The sequence below is a fragment of the Rousettus aegyptiacus genome, unplaced genomic scaffold, assembly GCF_014176215.1.
Source record: "Rousettus aegyptiacus isolate mRouAeg1 unplaced genomic scaffold, mRouAeg1.p scaffold_m13_p_14, whole genome shotgun sequence".
NCBI lineage: Eukaryota > Metazoa > Chordata > Mammalia > Chiroptera > Pteropodidae > Rousettus > Rousettus aegyptiacus.
In genome coordinates, this window is record NW_023416289.1 from 10,824,394 (window position 1) to 10,840,516 (window position 16,123).

The 16,123-nt window shown below is 34.1% G+C and overlaps 1 long non-coding RNA gene and 1 other non-coding gene across 4 annotated transcripts in view; both read right to left on the reverse strand.

The window, feature by feature from the left end:
- Window positions 1–468: 468 nt before the first annotated feature.
- LOC107511915 overlaps window positions 469–16,123 on the reverse strand; it is a 50,754-nt gene continuing 35,099 nt past the window's right edge. For 2 of the 3 annotated variants that reach the window (XR_001597169.2, XR_001597168.2), the window contains 4 exons: window positions 10,460–10,565; window positions 8,119–8,365; window positions 759–910; window positions 469–635 (listed from right to left, as the gene is read on the reverse strand). This is a non-coding gene — a long non-coding RNA (uncharacterized LOC107511915). The remainder of the gene's footprint in view (window positions 636–758; window positions 911–8,118; window positions 8,366–10,459; window positions 10,566–16,123) is intronic. The other variant, XR_001597170.2, reaches the window with a different exon arrangement.
- LOC118611673 lies at window positions 7,536–7,654 on the reverse strand. The gene has a single exon (XR_004954537.1). It is a non-coding gene; the product is annotated as a 5S ribosomal RNA (ribosomal RNA).

Sequence of the window (16,123 nt, forward strand, 5' to 3'; positions counted from 1 at the left end):
ACGATTCTGTATATAAGCAATGAAAATCTCTACCTACAAAACCCATTTTCGCTATTATTTACATTTTTCCACTAGAGATGATATAAAGATATTCCTTGTTGGCACAAAACAGGGTTGCTTTTGTTGCCAGTGTTCTTTTTATTTGATTCAGGTAGGCAGAAAAAAGAAGTTGCTTATTTCTCTAGCAGATAATTTCTGACTTTGCTTTGCTTTCAGTATGCTACTTGTTTAGGTCATCCCAATTCATTAACTATTATTACTGGTTTTAAATAATTGTGGGAAATCTATTCTGAAAAAGCCAACTATTTAGAGGCATACGCATATGAGTGTATATACATACATATATATCTCCACAATTATTTAGAACCTTGATATATATATATATATATGTATATTAAAATATTGTTAGTATGAAAAAAATAGAATGTAATAAACATCTTTGTACTTACTGTTGAAGTCTGAGGGACAAGTAAATTACATCCTTCATTCTCCTTATCCAAGTTCTGAGTTAGTTGAGAGAGACCAAGAAGTCAGGCAAATGGAAATAAAATCTGCTGTATAACCAATAAAGTCTCTGTTGGAGAATATGGCCTACGTGTATATAATGATACACAACATATCTTCCTTTCCAAATTCTAAAAACCAAAGAAGAGGGACAAAGACAGGAAGACAGGGCTCTAAATAGCAGCCTACTTCTGGTAAATCTGGAAAACATGGCCTGGGTGTGGAGCAACACAGGCTCCCAAGCCTGGACCCACCTGGATAGTTTTCCCTGGTTTCTAACATTAACGCATTGCAGCTTAAAGCGGACCGGAGCACAATCTCTCTGCAGATGAGAAGATCCCAGAAAGCAGAGGGTGAGCCTAAGTTGGGAATGCCCAGTTCCTCTCCAAACACTCCGATCAGGTTCCTTCCAAGAGAGAACAAAGAAAACAAGGAAACCAGGGAGCAGAGGGCAATTATAATCTACTCAGTACTCAGTTTTAAAATATCTTAACATTTTGTCATCTTTTATTCATTTTATATATACCTACATGCATATGTGTGTGTGTGTGTGTGTGTGTGTGTGTGTGTGTAATCCATTATAGATACTGTTGAAATCCTCTGTGTACCCTTCTATGATCTCATTCACCTGCCCCTCCCCTTCCACTGGTGACCACTGTAGTGCCTGGTATGCATCATTCAATGCATTTTTTATACTTGTATACATATATGTATCTCACATACATATATATGTATATATATAAACACGCATATACATAAATGATATACAGGGCTATTACTCCGTTTATAAATTTTAAATAAGTAGAATAACAGTAGATACATAATTTTGCAACTTGCTTTTTTCATGCAACCTGATGTTTTTTGAAATTTATCCATATGGATACCTGCAGCTGTAAATTTAAAATTATATGAATAAACCACACTTTCTATCCATTCTTCTATTATCATTTTTAGTTGTTAATTTATTCCCCAGTTTTTTTACCATTATAAACAATGCTGATACAAACAGTCTAGTAAATGTTTCCTTCTGCATGTGAAAAATAGTTTTTATGGAACAGTGCTTCTCACCTTAGGTGGGACACTGTACCCTTCGCACTCCAGAAGTGCTTGGAAATGTGTAGGAACATTCTGCGTTGTCCAAATACTGGGAGGAGAACTATCACCTTTAGTGCTGGGGACCAGATATGCTCAATGTCTTTCAATGTATTGATGATCACAAATAAAGGATTATCTCATTCCAGTCCAGTACTGGAAACACTATTCAATATATCACCACATGTAACAAAACTGTGTCATAGGTATGCAAATCCTCATGTCTTTTGGATATTGCCAGAAGGCACTTCCACTTGGCTTAATCAATTTATAACTTCACAATTTCTTGTTAAGTCCACATCCTTGCCAACACTTATGATTATCAAGCTTTATACATTTTTTTTTTTGCAAATATAATAAAAATTAAATAGTGCCTCATTGTTTTTATTTAGATTTCTTAGATTACTAGTTGAAGGCTGAAGATGTTTTCATGTGGCCATTTGAGTTCAGTCTTCTGTTGGGTCTAATCTTCTGTGACATGTCTATTCCTATCCTCTGTTTACTTTCCTGTTCAGTTGTCTTTTAAAAATTTCTTTATAAGAATAAAAGTTCATTACATTTTGGATAAATTGGGGTTATGAATCCTTTTATGTATATTGTGACTACAGACAAGTGGTACACCTTGTGAATTATCTTCCCCCATCTGTGCCTCATCTTTGAATTTAGTTTGTGGTACCTTTTGTTGAACGGGACATTTTAAAAGTTTCAACGTATACAAGTTGATTAACATATTCTTTCCTGGCTTATGCATTTTGCATTTTGGTTAATAAGTGCTTCCTGATCACACTCTTCTATATTTTCATCCTGAAGCTTAATGCTTTTGCTTACCTTACCTTTCACATGTAGGTCTTCGATCTATCTGAAGCCTTTTTTGTTATATGAGGTAGAGATCTAATTTTATTTTCCATATGAATTACCAATTGCTCTAACACCATTAGTTTAACTGCCCATGATTTTCCCACTGATTTTTAATACCCCTTCCCTGTATAGAAAGTCTCCACATTTTGATAGGTGTGTTTTAGAACTTTCTATTCTGTTCCCATGATCCTGTATGAATACCACACTAGGTTGATTAATATGGCTTTACTTTATTTTCTGATATCTGTTAGGACAAGACTCTTGTAACTTTGTTCTTTGGAACAGTATTATCTATTCTTAACTCTGTATTCTTCTATACAGATTTTAAATTCAGCTTTTCAAGTTTCACAAAAAGGCCTATTTGTAATTGGTTTGGAATTACATTGGTTGCATACATTAACATGGAGAGCAATTTAACCCTTACAGTAGTGGGACTTTGCATCCATAAACATCATATATCATTCCATGTATCTGGGTCTTCTTATGTCCTTCAACAATGTCTTGTCATTTTTATACATAAAGGTTTTCAGATTTCTTGTTGTTATTGTCTATACTTTGGGATTAACCTTTCTAAAACCAAAAAACTACTAAGCCTTTTTATAATTATAAAATAGTTATAAATTTTTATGCTTGCTGTACTTTTATGTATTCTATGCCTCCTTTCTGATAAACTTTACTTCTTATAAAGAAGCACTTGTGGTTTCTCTTTTTTTCCTGAATGTTAGTATAACTGAGAATAAAATTCTGAATTGATCATATTTCTCCCCAATACCTTTATATTTTGGCATTTGTTGTTTCTGTTGAGACAATTGTTGGAAGTTAAAATTGTCTTTATTTTTTAAGGTAATCTATCTTTTCACTGTGGTAGCTTTTAAGATTCCTCTTTATCTTCTTTGTTCTACAGATCCATTATAATGTGAACTGATGTGATCTTACATAAAAAAAAAAAAACCCTGTTCACTATTTAAAGTGCATTTTAAATGTGAAGGCCATTGAGTTTTGAATTCTGAAAATTTGCAAGTTATTACCTCTTCAAATATAGTTTTTTCTTCTTTCCTTCTACTCATTTCCTGTGGATGATCTAGTTTTAGATGTGGTTTGAAGCTTCTCAGTACATCCTCTATATGTTAACTTACTTATATGTTATTTCTTTGTCATTCTGTGAATTTCTTGCCATGTCACTAATTATTTCTTTGTTGGGTATAAGGTAGATTTTAGTTCATCTATTGAGTTTAAAATTTTTTCATTTATAGCTATTAATGTTATTCTAATTCTAATGCAGAATAAATTTTTAAAGGTAATCATTCTAGGGTTATTATTCTGAGTTTGAGGAGAAATGTGCTCTCCAGGATGCATGGATAAAGATAATTTCTTACAATGTATCAGTTATATTTTAAGACAAAACTGATATATTTATAATGGTAATAACTTTGGTTATTTTTTCTTTAATGGACTTAGTTCATAGCTCTCTAAGGAGATGGGATATTTTGTGATTATTTAAAAATGGCAACAAAACAATTACATTATCAAACTAATATATGCAAGGATGTTTGGAGTCAGCTTTCATGATTCTGTACATTAAGGAGTACAGATAACAAGTGCATTTTAAATATTTCAAATACAAAAAAAAGTCAGCTAAATAATCACTTTGCTGAATTTCTCCCTCCAAAATGACTTCAGAACCTATCCAAAACATGTAATCTTTTTTCTAAAAGGGAAAAGGTATAGAAAATACTAAGAGATGAGAAACAGAGATCTTTAATAACTGGCATTGTAATATAGTATTACCTATGAAGTTTACAATGATACATGTCAAGTAAGTTTAAGATAATAATTATTTCACACTGGGTGATTAAACGAGGGTGTTTTAAATGGGATAGCTTATGGTTAGCTCATTTTAATATATTAATTACTTTTAATCTTAACGAATTAGCTATGAATGTTTTCCTTTCCTCTAAGGAGTATACAGACATTTACTAAAAGAGAAGAAGAAGTTAATGTTTAAGAAACCTTCTAATTACTATATAGCATCTGTACTACTTCTTCAAATACAATGTTCTCCAATAGCAATTAGAAAATTTTTCATAAGAAAACACAAATTTCCTCTGGATCCTTATAGACCATCAGAAACTTGTTCAATATTTAGCACTTGACATTATTCACTAGCCATTCCTTGATATAAAGATCTCACTTTTTGAATCCTGTTTCTATTCCTTTCTTCCTCTTCTCCCTATTGCTTTCTTTAACTTCAGTTCTACTCAGTTTGTTGTTTCTTTCATATTCTCATTAAAAGAGTTAACCTGTTCTCAGGATTTCAAATATCGTTTTTTAATGATAATAAATATCTACCTCTGTAGTCTCAATATCATTCTAAAATGTCCAAGTATACTTCCAATTGCCTACTGAACAATCATATTTAGCTATTCAGTGAGGACTTCTTTGACAATGTTTAAAGTTTACTCCAAAGTAATGTTTATGGAAGACAACTATATCTGAGTCATTATCTTGGGTTCTAGGCCTATAAAAATCATGAGGCATAAGGAGCTAAGAATTACCAGGGGAGCGAGAGACCCATAAACCAGTGATTAGGGATACAACGTGATAAAGACTGGGAATAGGGAAACGTGCACAGTGCGCTCTGGGAGCCCCACGAAGCTGGCTAATCCCCTAAGATCCCCTCTCCCTACTCTACTCATTGGAACTCAAAACACTAGTCATCTTCGACTCACTTTTCCTATATTCCATATTTTCAAATTAGTTACTAAATCCCATTTGTGAGTCTTTCTTCCAAAAATTTCATAGAAATACTGCTCCCCTCTATATTCTCCACTCCATTGCCACCACTCTGGTCCAGTTTCTCTCAGTTTCCCATGGATTGTTTCAATATCCCATTATCTAGACTCCCTCTTTAAATCTCTCTTGATCTACTTTTTCTACTATTAAGTTGTACTTTCATTGTTTATTATATTCTTATTGAACCCATGTCTACTATCTAATAGCTACAGACTAAGTTGTAGCTATTAGATATTAGTTTAACCAAGTTGTTTAACCTCTTTAGGCCTCCTTTTCTCATCTGTACAATGGATTATATCTCAAAGTTTAATTTTTCAAATAGATATAAGTATAAAAAACAGTACTTAGCACATAGTAAATGTAGCTCAGCAAATGTAGCTGATATAATAATTTTTATTATTACCCATTTTCTTGCTCCAACTCCTATTTTTCTTTTTTAATAAATTTATAACATTTTTACTTTATTTGTAGGTTTTTTTTTTTAAAAAAAATCTTCTCACTCCCTATTAAATCATATGCTCCTTGAAGGCAGGGATTGAATCTTACTTGTCTTTGGGCATGACTTGTGAACCAATTTTTCTTTGGCTTATGATTTGTCACCCAAAAAGAGTTGACAGACTCTTGTTTGATTCACAGTCAATGGAGAAAAAAAGCACCAGAGCTCAATTAAAATGATACTTGAAAGATACTTGATATCACTAAAATCTATGGAATTGTGTATTAAATGGTCCCTAAAGAATCAGCTATTTCAAAAATTAAAAATTATTACAGAGAGCTTAATATATCACATTATATTATACATTATCCACTGTAAAAATGTCAGAAATAGCTTTATTTTACATTACTTTATTTCTTGATGGTGATCTATCTGGACTAGTAAGGCTTGCTGAATTTAAACATGGATAATAAAGCTCATACGCTAAGAAAATGTTTAAAATATGAAATAGAACCAGAGATAGAGGTGGAGAACTCCTTGGGAGGATGCAGTTAAGGGATCTTTGAGTCTCAACAGTTTGCAGTTCTTTTCACAGCACATAAATGATTTAACAGTAACACAGGGTGGCCAGGAGTAAATTATTTCCACTTCTATCACTGCACAACCTATAATAAGTAACCAGATATGATGTTGAATGATTATATTGTTATGATGTATGCTGATCTGATCTGAGTTGTTTTTTTTTGTTTTGTTTTGTTTTGTTTTGATTTCTGATGCCTTGGATCTTCGACAAATCATTAAGCAAGTCACATCCAGCTGAAGCTGGCTTGAACAGCTTCAACGTAACTTGCAAAGGCCAGTTCATCAAAACTCTTTGGATTACACAAACAAGGGAAAAATACCAAGGGACCTCTCCTATTTGTCTTTCTGGCTATCAGTGTTCCAAGGGAAGGAAAAAAAAAAAATAACATGAACAGGATTTAAATGCTCTGTTTTGACAGGTTATTAAGATTCCAACCACAACCTGTCTACTCCCTCTGATCAAGCTAAGTCCAGAAACGTAGCAAAATATCTCTCAAGCAGCTACACATACATATAAAATAAAAAATGTTAGAAAAGAAGGACAAGTAGGAAAATCAGGCCAACATGAATAATTTGGTATAGTTGTGTGGGTTTAAAACCAAGACACAGGCTAGACTGGCAGGGATAGCAGTGTAGTTGACTGGCACAAAATTTCCTACACAGAATTTAGATACTGGTGGCTCGAGTGCTGTCAATCTCATCTTGTTCTACTATGTAATCAATAGTTCCAACCGTGACCTCCATGGGAGGCCAGGTTCTTATCCTCTGAAATTAGAGCTCACCCTTTGTATGAGATTTCCTACCATGGGGCCAGCTCTGATAAAGGAAGTGGGGTCACCAACTCTGACTTCTCTAAGACGCTTTATAAATATTCTTCTAATACCACAAATTTCACTGTGATGGGCACAGGCTTGAGTACTGTTTCACCTCCTTCTCTCCAAGGCTGAACTGTGATAAACATAAGGGCTTCCATGGTGAGGGCCACTGGGGAATCACTGCTGGATACAGAATCAAGGAGATTTCAAGAATTATAGGAGATAGAAAACTCTGACACTATATAGACTAAATTATGTCAAAAATGACTATCTTGGGTTTAGAGCAAGGATTGGCCAGCTACAGTCGAAGGGCCAAATCTGGCTTATTGTGTTTTTGTAAATAAAGTGTTTTTTTTTTTTTTTTTTTTTTTTTTTTTAGGTGAGGCAACCCTTGGTTGATCTCACAGATTGCTAGGACCTTGTCAGCTTACAACCCTTTATTTTTGTATTTTTTACACCTACAGCACCTGGTCTTCCTAGGTGGTCTCCTATCCAGGTACTAATCAGGCCCGACCCTGTTTAGCTTCCGAGATCAGATGAGATCGGGTACATTCAGGGTAGCATGGCCGTAGACCGTAAAAACAGTTTTATTGGAATGTACCTGTTCCCACCCTTTTGTTTACATATGGTCTATAGTTGTTAGAGTTGAGTGGTTACAACAGAGACTTTATGGTCCCAAAGCTTAAAATATTGACTATCTGTCCCTTTACAAAGAAAATTTTCCAACATCTGATATAGGGTAACTGAGGAAAATCATCTAGGCTTAGTTCTTTATAAATTGTATATATTTTGGTGAAAAATGACATGCATGTTAATGAAAATCTGACAGACCAAAGAGAAGAGGTCATATAGCAACAATACTCTTCCGGAAGGCCCTTATTGGCATACCTGTTATGAGAGGCAGTACATATAGAAAGAATATCACCTTTGAGCCTGGATTTGACCCATGTATTTGTTATTTATTGGGTCTAACAAATCTTTCCTCACAGAGTTATTATCAGGATTAAATATTATGGTTTACGTGATAATGGTACTCACTAAACTGTTGCGTTTCTTCCTTCCAGTCTTCCTGTCTTCATGGTTGCTGGCACAAGTCTGAACACATAGGCATCTGACCTTGACACATTTTGGATGAAGAGTGGCACCCATTTGGAATTGCATCCTGACTCTCACTGATGTTCTTCATATGGTTGATACAGAGCCTCCAAATCATTTAGGGAGATGGCATTGTTAATGTCTGCGGTAGTCTCCTATGGCTTCAAAATCTTTGCCTCCTTTTTAGAACCTAGAAAGCACAGAGAAGAGACCCCATACACAAAAGAGAAGCAAAAATTATTTGTCCATTATTAAGTACAGGTTAAAATATCCACTCGATACTCATAATGGTAGGTATTATCAGTGTTGATCACATGATTAGATCAATACTTAATATCCAAAATACCTAAAATTACTACTTTGGTGTCAGCATCACCCATAATGATTGAGTTATACTAGTCAATATTAATAACTGCAAGTGAAGTCAACGAACAATTGCAAACATTGTCCAAAGTAACTTGATATAAGTTCCAATATCATTTTTGTTTGTTGAAAATATTAAAATGTATTTTATACTGAAAATAGCCTAACAACATTAATGCTATACTATTGTTATTAACCAATGATAATAGCTAATATTCACCAAGCCCCTTGTGAGTGCCAGGCAGAGTACACGCATCATCTTATTCGATCCTCACAATGACCTTATGAGAAAAGTAAAATCATTATTCTCATTGTATGAGAAACTAAGAGAGAAGTTAAAATGACAACCAAAATATATTAACTGGCAATAGCATTTTACTGACATTTCATATAATTTTTAATTCATAGCAAGAAGACTTTTAAAAAATATTTAGCATAATGGGGAAACATTACAGGCATGCCGAATTAGACCAAGCCTGCTACTTTAAGGGTCTGTTATCCCCTCCCTACACTTTTGTGTGCTAAATCCTTTGTACATCCTTGACCTTCAGCTAATTCAATAATATCATTTCCTATGATTATTAGGTATCACAAGTTAACTGCTTTTTAGATTCAATGGATTTTATTTACTTAATTTTTGTTCTTATCAACATTTTTAATTAGGTATTTTTTGAAAGACATATTCTAAAAATTATAATAGAAAACAATCTTTCCTTATTTTCTTTTTCCACTCCTCAGAGTTAACTACTTTCAAATATTTAAGCTGTTTCTTCTGGTATGTGTCACCATATTTCCAAATAACACATGCCTGCATTTGCAACATCTTGATATTTTTTCTTTGTAGAATGGCAGATGAGGATTTAGCTCTCTTATACTTCTCCTACATGCTGCACATGCATGCACACACATTCTTATTACATCTATGTCCCCATTCACCCATCCTCTCAATATGGTTATAATTTCTCACTAAAACATTATTCAATGCTTACATTTTTATGACTAGGGGAATATTATTCACAGCTGAGTCATACAGTATACTCTGGTTAGATTCCCTTACTTCTATAACTTTTTGTTTTTTCCTTGAGTCACTAATATATGATTTTTCATCTCTTTAGTTTTCAATAACTTACTCTTCTCTCAAACTTGGACAGAGCCGTAATTGTCTTCCCAAATGGGTTATATGTCACTTGACCAATCTGTTCCATTTTGAGAAGCATCTCTTCTAGAGCCCTCTGGCCTTTTTGCTCCAATCTGGGTTAGTTGTCACAAACGTGTCATATTGAGAATTCTACTGTGTCAAACTTATTCAAATCTCTGTATTTTTTACTTATTTTTGTTTATGTTATCCATAGATTTCTGAGAGAGGTGTTATAAATCTCCCATTCTTAAAATAAAGAACTATCTTTAAATTGCCAACACATTCGAATTTGTTTATACAGAATATTAATTATATTATAAGAAGGTTAAACTAAAATGAATATATTAGGGCTGCTGACATTAGAACATTGATTAAATAAATGTAAAATTATAATCTAAATCAATATGAAGATAAAATTGAGAATTAAATTTACAAAATTGAGTTACCCTAGAATTTTAAGAATCATGTTCATTGTATAAAGTGAAATATGTACTTTTGTTTCAAAATTTTATCATTCTTACATTTATTTACCCACATCGGATTTGTTTTTTTGAAATGAAAACATTTTTTCAATTACAATATCCTTTCTAATTTATCCAAACGATACTTTATAAAACTAATTGATGAAGTATGAAGTGAAAATAAGGAAGGTAGAAGAGATCAATCCATGTAAATAGTTTCAGAGAATACATGTACAGATCTTTAAGTTATCCTCACCAAAAATAATTCTTGCCAAATATTAGAAATAGCAGCCAGGGAAAGGCAAAGGGGAGTAATATTTACCAAGCATCCACTTTATGCCTCATACTGTGCAGATACTTCATATGCACGATGTCATTAGACCTTGAACACTTGCAAAGAACTCCTGAAGTCGGTATTATTATTCCTGCTTTACAGAAAAGGAAACAGAGACTCAATGAAGTTATGTGTGTTGCTTTAGTCTGGGATTCAAAGCAGTTCTTACTGCAAGTTTCTCTCTGAATCATTCTAACATGCCTCATTTTATTAAAGATACCTCAAACATCCCCTACTCTCATCATGAAGAAAGATTTCTATCAGACAACTAGATAGCTACTATGTCTTCTACCACACTTTGTTCAATGTAGGCCCAAGGGAAAGTTATAACCCAAAGATTACTACTACTAAATTGGAACTAGAATCCAGGAGTTTTACCAGGCAACTGGATTAAGCTTTATTATTTTTGTCCCCTTTTCACAGGGCTCCATTTAGTCGTGTTTCCACTCTCTTCCCTGTTCTTATGCTGTTATTTGTCTAACCCTCATTATCTCAAACACGGAATATTATAAGTCCCCTAAAAATTTCCCCAAACTCCTCTGTACCACTTTGTGAAATGCTGCCAATTGGTCTTCCCAAAACACAGTTCCAATCTCTTATTCACTGCCTAAAATTTCTGTGTCTTTACACTTGGCTCCAAATTAAATACAAGGTATCAAGCACCTCCACCCAATGGTCTAAGCCTTTATTGCTCTACAGGACGTAATCCTCCATATTGTCATATTCCCTGTTTCCTGAATGCCCTTATTTCTACTCTGCCAATATCTTTGCTTATCACTTTTCTTCCTCCATCATTTTTGCTTTTTGAAATCCCCTGATACACAGTTTAAATTACACTTTCCTTTGTTTTCCCAAAGAAAAATTTCTGTCAGACAACAAGATGGTCACTCTGTTTTCTATCATACTTATTCTAAAGTAGACCCCAGGAAAACTCATGTAGAATAACTCTACTGTGTTAAGTCAGAGAACTCTGGAACATGGAGAAAGGTGGGAGTTATTTTAACTCAAATATCTTTGCTTTTGTTATTTGTGATTTTTAAAAGAAAACCCTGTTAAGTAAAAGGGACTCCAATAAGTAAGTGCAGGTGTTTATCATTTATATCTATTTTTGAAAATAACAAAACATACCTGGGAAAAACAAATGTGGTGCCCAGCTATGAAAAATTTATTCAGAGTTTACCTTTCCCAATTCCTAATTTAAAAATATTTCCCAATTTCAGAACAAATATTATTTTGTAATCTTGTAATTAGTGAAGGAAAATGCAAGTAAATCAATATCTTCACGTGAATTCTACTTTTCTGTTACCATTCTTGTTACAGTTGGCTTGGTATTAAAGTTGTTTATGTTTCACCATTTCCCTTATTAGAACATGAAATTTTACTCCTGGAAGTCCAGGACCACTTTTGATTTATTTTTAGTTTTGTACATAGTAGGTGATCAAAAAATAATTTTTAAATATTCTAATTCAGTTATTATATTTATGGTATTGCTAGCTTGGTATAAAGGATAATTTATTTAAAGGAATTTAGCACTCAGATTTGTTATAACTCTAATAATAAAGCAACAGAACTATATAATATTGAATCTTCATTTTAGAGATTACTCTATTCAGGGAGCTGAGCCATAACATGTCTCCTGTGTTTTTTGATATATACATTATAAGAAAGATGGTCTCAAGCAGCTGAACTTGCCTTATCACCCTAATGGCGTGTGACTCAATACAGCATAGGCAGGCTCTTTTTAGAGGGGTGAGCACGAGTGACCCCAGTCCTCCCCAGCATCATCTTAATCTTGTATTTCTCAACAGTCAGCCCCTGCAGCTGATGCATGTTTAAAAGATTTTCACTCACACTGTTTTGCCAACGTGATAGATTTTTAGTCACCAGCAGGGATTTTCATGTGTTCTGTGGCTTCCTATAGCTTTTCTTTGGGCTTGGGTTTCTCTGCTTCCCTCTATTACTAATGATTCTGGAATAATGGAAAAGGGCTCAAATTCAAGCTTCACAACTATTTAAATATTACTTTTTATAGTTTTCTCCCTCACATTTCTACAGCATCCTGTCTTCTAATATTAACACCACAGCTTGAGGCAGACCAATTTGCCTTTATGGATTCTTTGACCCCTAAAAGTCCTTGCTCTGTTTCTGAGCCATTCCAACACAAGCCTGGCATTTATCCCACAAGTCTATATCAACTTGTCCCCTATGCAAAGGCAAGTAAGAAAAACTAAGGCAACCTTTTCCTTTTTCCTCATATCAAACAAACTGTACAAATTATGAATGTACACAAATCTTTCTTTCTGTAATTCAAGTAGGAAATCTACATATTTAGAGGACATGTGAAGTAGAAGATTAGTTTTTTTTTTTATTTTTTAATTTTTTTATTGAATGGCATCAGGCTCAAGGAATGAACTTGACACAAACTTATTGAAATCACTGCGGTTGACTTGTATGAAAAAAGTTGTATTCCTAGTGAGGCCTTTATGGAATCAAAGTTATGTTTTTAACAGTATGTCACTATTACTTTTGTTGAAGGTATGACCAGAAAATACTGCTTATTTCCTACCAAATTCAGATAAAATAGAAAGCATTTTATATTGAATATCTTCCCCTATCTTCTCAGCACCAAATGAATAACTAAATTTGTTATATGAAAATATCATAGCAGATGGTCCTTTCTATTAAATGAGTATGTATTAAAATAATAAACACATTGAAGAGAAAGACAGGAAAAACTGCAGGTCAGTTGTGCAGTACATAATTTATCTCAGGAACCAGAGATCAACCAACGGAAAAGCTGTTTTGAGAGTGAACATTGAATTTTTCATTTTCCCATCCTTCTAGTCACCTAGTAATGCTTCAGATGATCTATTCAAATTATAAGTCTTCATTCATTGTGAAGTATCATGGAAGAATACTCTACAATACACTCAGATGAATCTTAAAGGAGTAATCTCATTTTAAAATATATAAGTAAAAGTATAAGGCAGTAACAAATGGAAGCCAGCAATGTATCACAATAATAATAATGCAGTATAGATAAGAAAGGTTTAGTCCAGGAATAAAAGAGTTTTTCAATATCAGGAAATCTATCAACATAATTCATTATGTCACTAAATACAAAAGGAGAAAAATTACTATATTAGTAGATGTTATAACAGCATTTAATATAATTCAGAGTAAGTCCTAATAAGTAATAAGTAGAAGGTATCTATTTTACTATGATAAAGGCAATTTCCCAGAAACCAATAGAAAATGTTATTCTAAATAACGAAATTCTAAAACAATTCCAATTAAGACCAGGAACTCTTTAGGAAGGTTTATTGGTAGTAATTATTATTTTAACATTGTCTTGGAGATTTTAATGGTGGCAAAGAGTTGGAAAAAGTTAAAAAAAAAAAAGGCAAAAGCATAGGCACTGGAAAAGAAACCGCTAAAACAGGTCTGCTGGATTGTTCTAATGTTGAAGAGATTACAAAGGGATTACAAAGATTGTTTTTCAGAAGCTTTTCCCTTTTGTGCAAGAGTTGGCCAAAATCAAAAGTCACACAAGACTTGGGAAGTGGAAGTAGAGCGGTAGCCATTGTATCTGAAGATCTTCTGCATCAGATATGATGGACAGAAACAGTTGGTCACTGTTTTCCCATACATCACAACCAACTCTGCTTTCTGGCTGCTAGATCTCCTGACCAAAAGTAGCCCCATGCCTGCTATAAGATGAAGATCTCAGAAGTGGGAGCTGTGTAGAGGTGCCAATTTCCCAGAAATTTTTCTGCCAATTTCCCTTCATTTTCTCTCTTTGGTACCCGTATGTGTCTAGCCTTCTAGATTTCGAAGAACGCACATTTAAGAAGGCTAGGTATTGACTTTTCTCTGATCCTCTAACTTCCCCTTTCAGATCTTTACTTCCTAACAGGAGATGTGCTTGGTCACAGAGTAGAACATGCAGCTGAGCTAAGAGTAGGAGAAGCTGAAGGAAGAGGTTCTACCGGGATGAGGTGAGCCACAGAAAGGTGTATAAACTGCTCCAGTACCTGACCCTATGCCGATCTTCCCAATCTAATCATTTCTGCTGCTTCATTTCTGCCTTCTAAATCTCATGCAAATTTCTCTGTAGCTCAGAACCATACAGAGAAGGCAATTCTGGGGAAAGGAATTTTGGTAAATGTAAACACCACATTACACCCTCCCCTTTACCCCCATGAGCCCTATGTAAATGTATGTACACCTTTATGTTGGTACGAATATGGAGAAAGCATGGAAAGATGCATCCCAGCCTGTTAAGCCTGGTTTCATCAAGGAAATGGTAGTAAAGGGTTGTAGCCAGAGATTACATACAATATTTATGCATCACAATACTATGTAGCTGTTATCAAAAACAAGATGGGCTTGTGTGTCTGTATGTAGCCATATGGAAAGATATCCCAATGTTATGATGTTAGTGGAAAAAGTAAGTCACTAAAAAGTCTCTAAAATACAATATAATTACAAAAAAATAACCTAGTATGTGTGGAGGTTTACATCACTTCCTAGCTGTGTGACCTTTGAGCAAGTTATTTAATCTCTGCACACTTTATTTTCCTATTTGTAAAATGAGCATAGTTATAATAATGATAATGGATTGTAGAGTTGTTGTGAAGATTAAATGAGACTCATAACGTGCCTAGAATCGTGTTTGGCAAATAGCAAATGCTCAATAATACTAGTCATCATTATCATTGTTTTGGTTATTTCTATCATTATTAATATATCTTATGGAAATAATTTCCTTCCTTCTCATGCCACAGCAACTCAACTCTACCCTGTCAAATCAAGGAGAAAAGGAGGAAGGGAAGGGGATCTCATTTTAAACAGAGTTGCCCCAGAAGGTTGTCACTGGCCCGTGGGTCAGTGAGTTGTAACCCTGGGTAGTCATTAAAAGGATGTCGATGGCAAAAAGATACAAGGTCAAGTGATGCTTATCTAGAAAAAAGCCTTGGATTGAGACAAGCAGTTCTGGCTGTGTGAGCATGTATGTATGTGTGTGTGTTCTCATGTGTTAGTACAAACTTGCTTGTATATAAATTGGAAGGAACCAATAAAACAACTGAGCATGAATGCACATAAGGAAATGTTTTTAAATTCCTGAAAAGGTGATTAGAGTGCTATACATTTTCTGATCCACACATGACAGTTAAAAGAAGGGCCTGCCAGCATACTCATTTATGTATCCTGAGCCCTGTAATTTATTTCATTGCATTTGATGTTAGCAGGGAAACATTTATTTATTTAAAATTACACAGAATCCTGCAGAAAGAGCTATTTTGTAGGTATAAAATGTCTAAACTGAGAAAACAACTCCCCCCTATACTTTTGACACATTGTGACCACAATAAAGGCAACACACGGCTTCTTTTGTTTCTAGATTCTGCTGGAGGAAATGAAACAATGGGGCTTGAAGCAGTTTTCAACCTTTTTTTTTTTTCCCCCCTCTGTGGAGGCTCACGTGGCTGACTAATGTTCCCTAGCACAATGCTCTTCTAAACGCAATTCCCAGCACACTGGCCATTACTTCATCTCATTCACTGCCACCCAAGAGAGCATTTCAAGATACAAATGAGTGAGACTGACACTGGAAGAGGATAACCTTTGAGACATTCTATTTTTTAAATT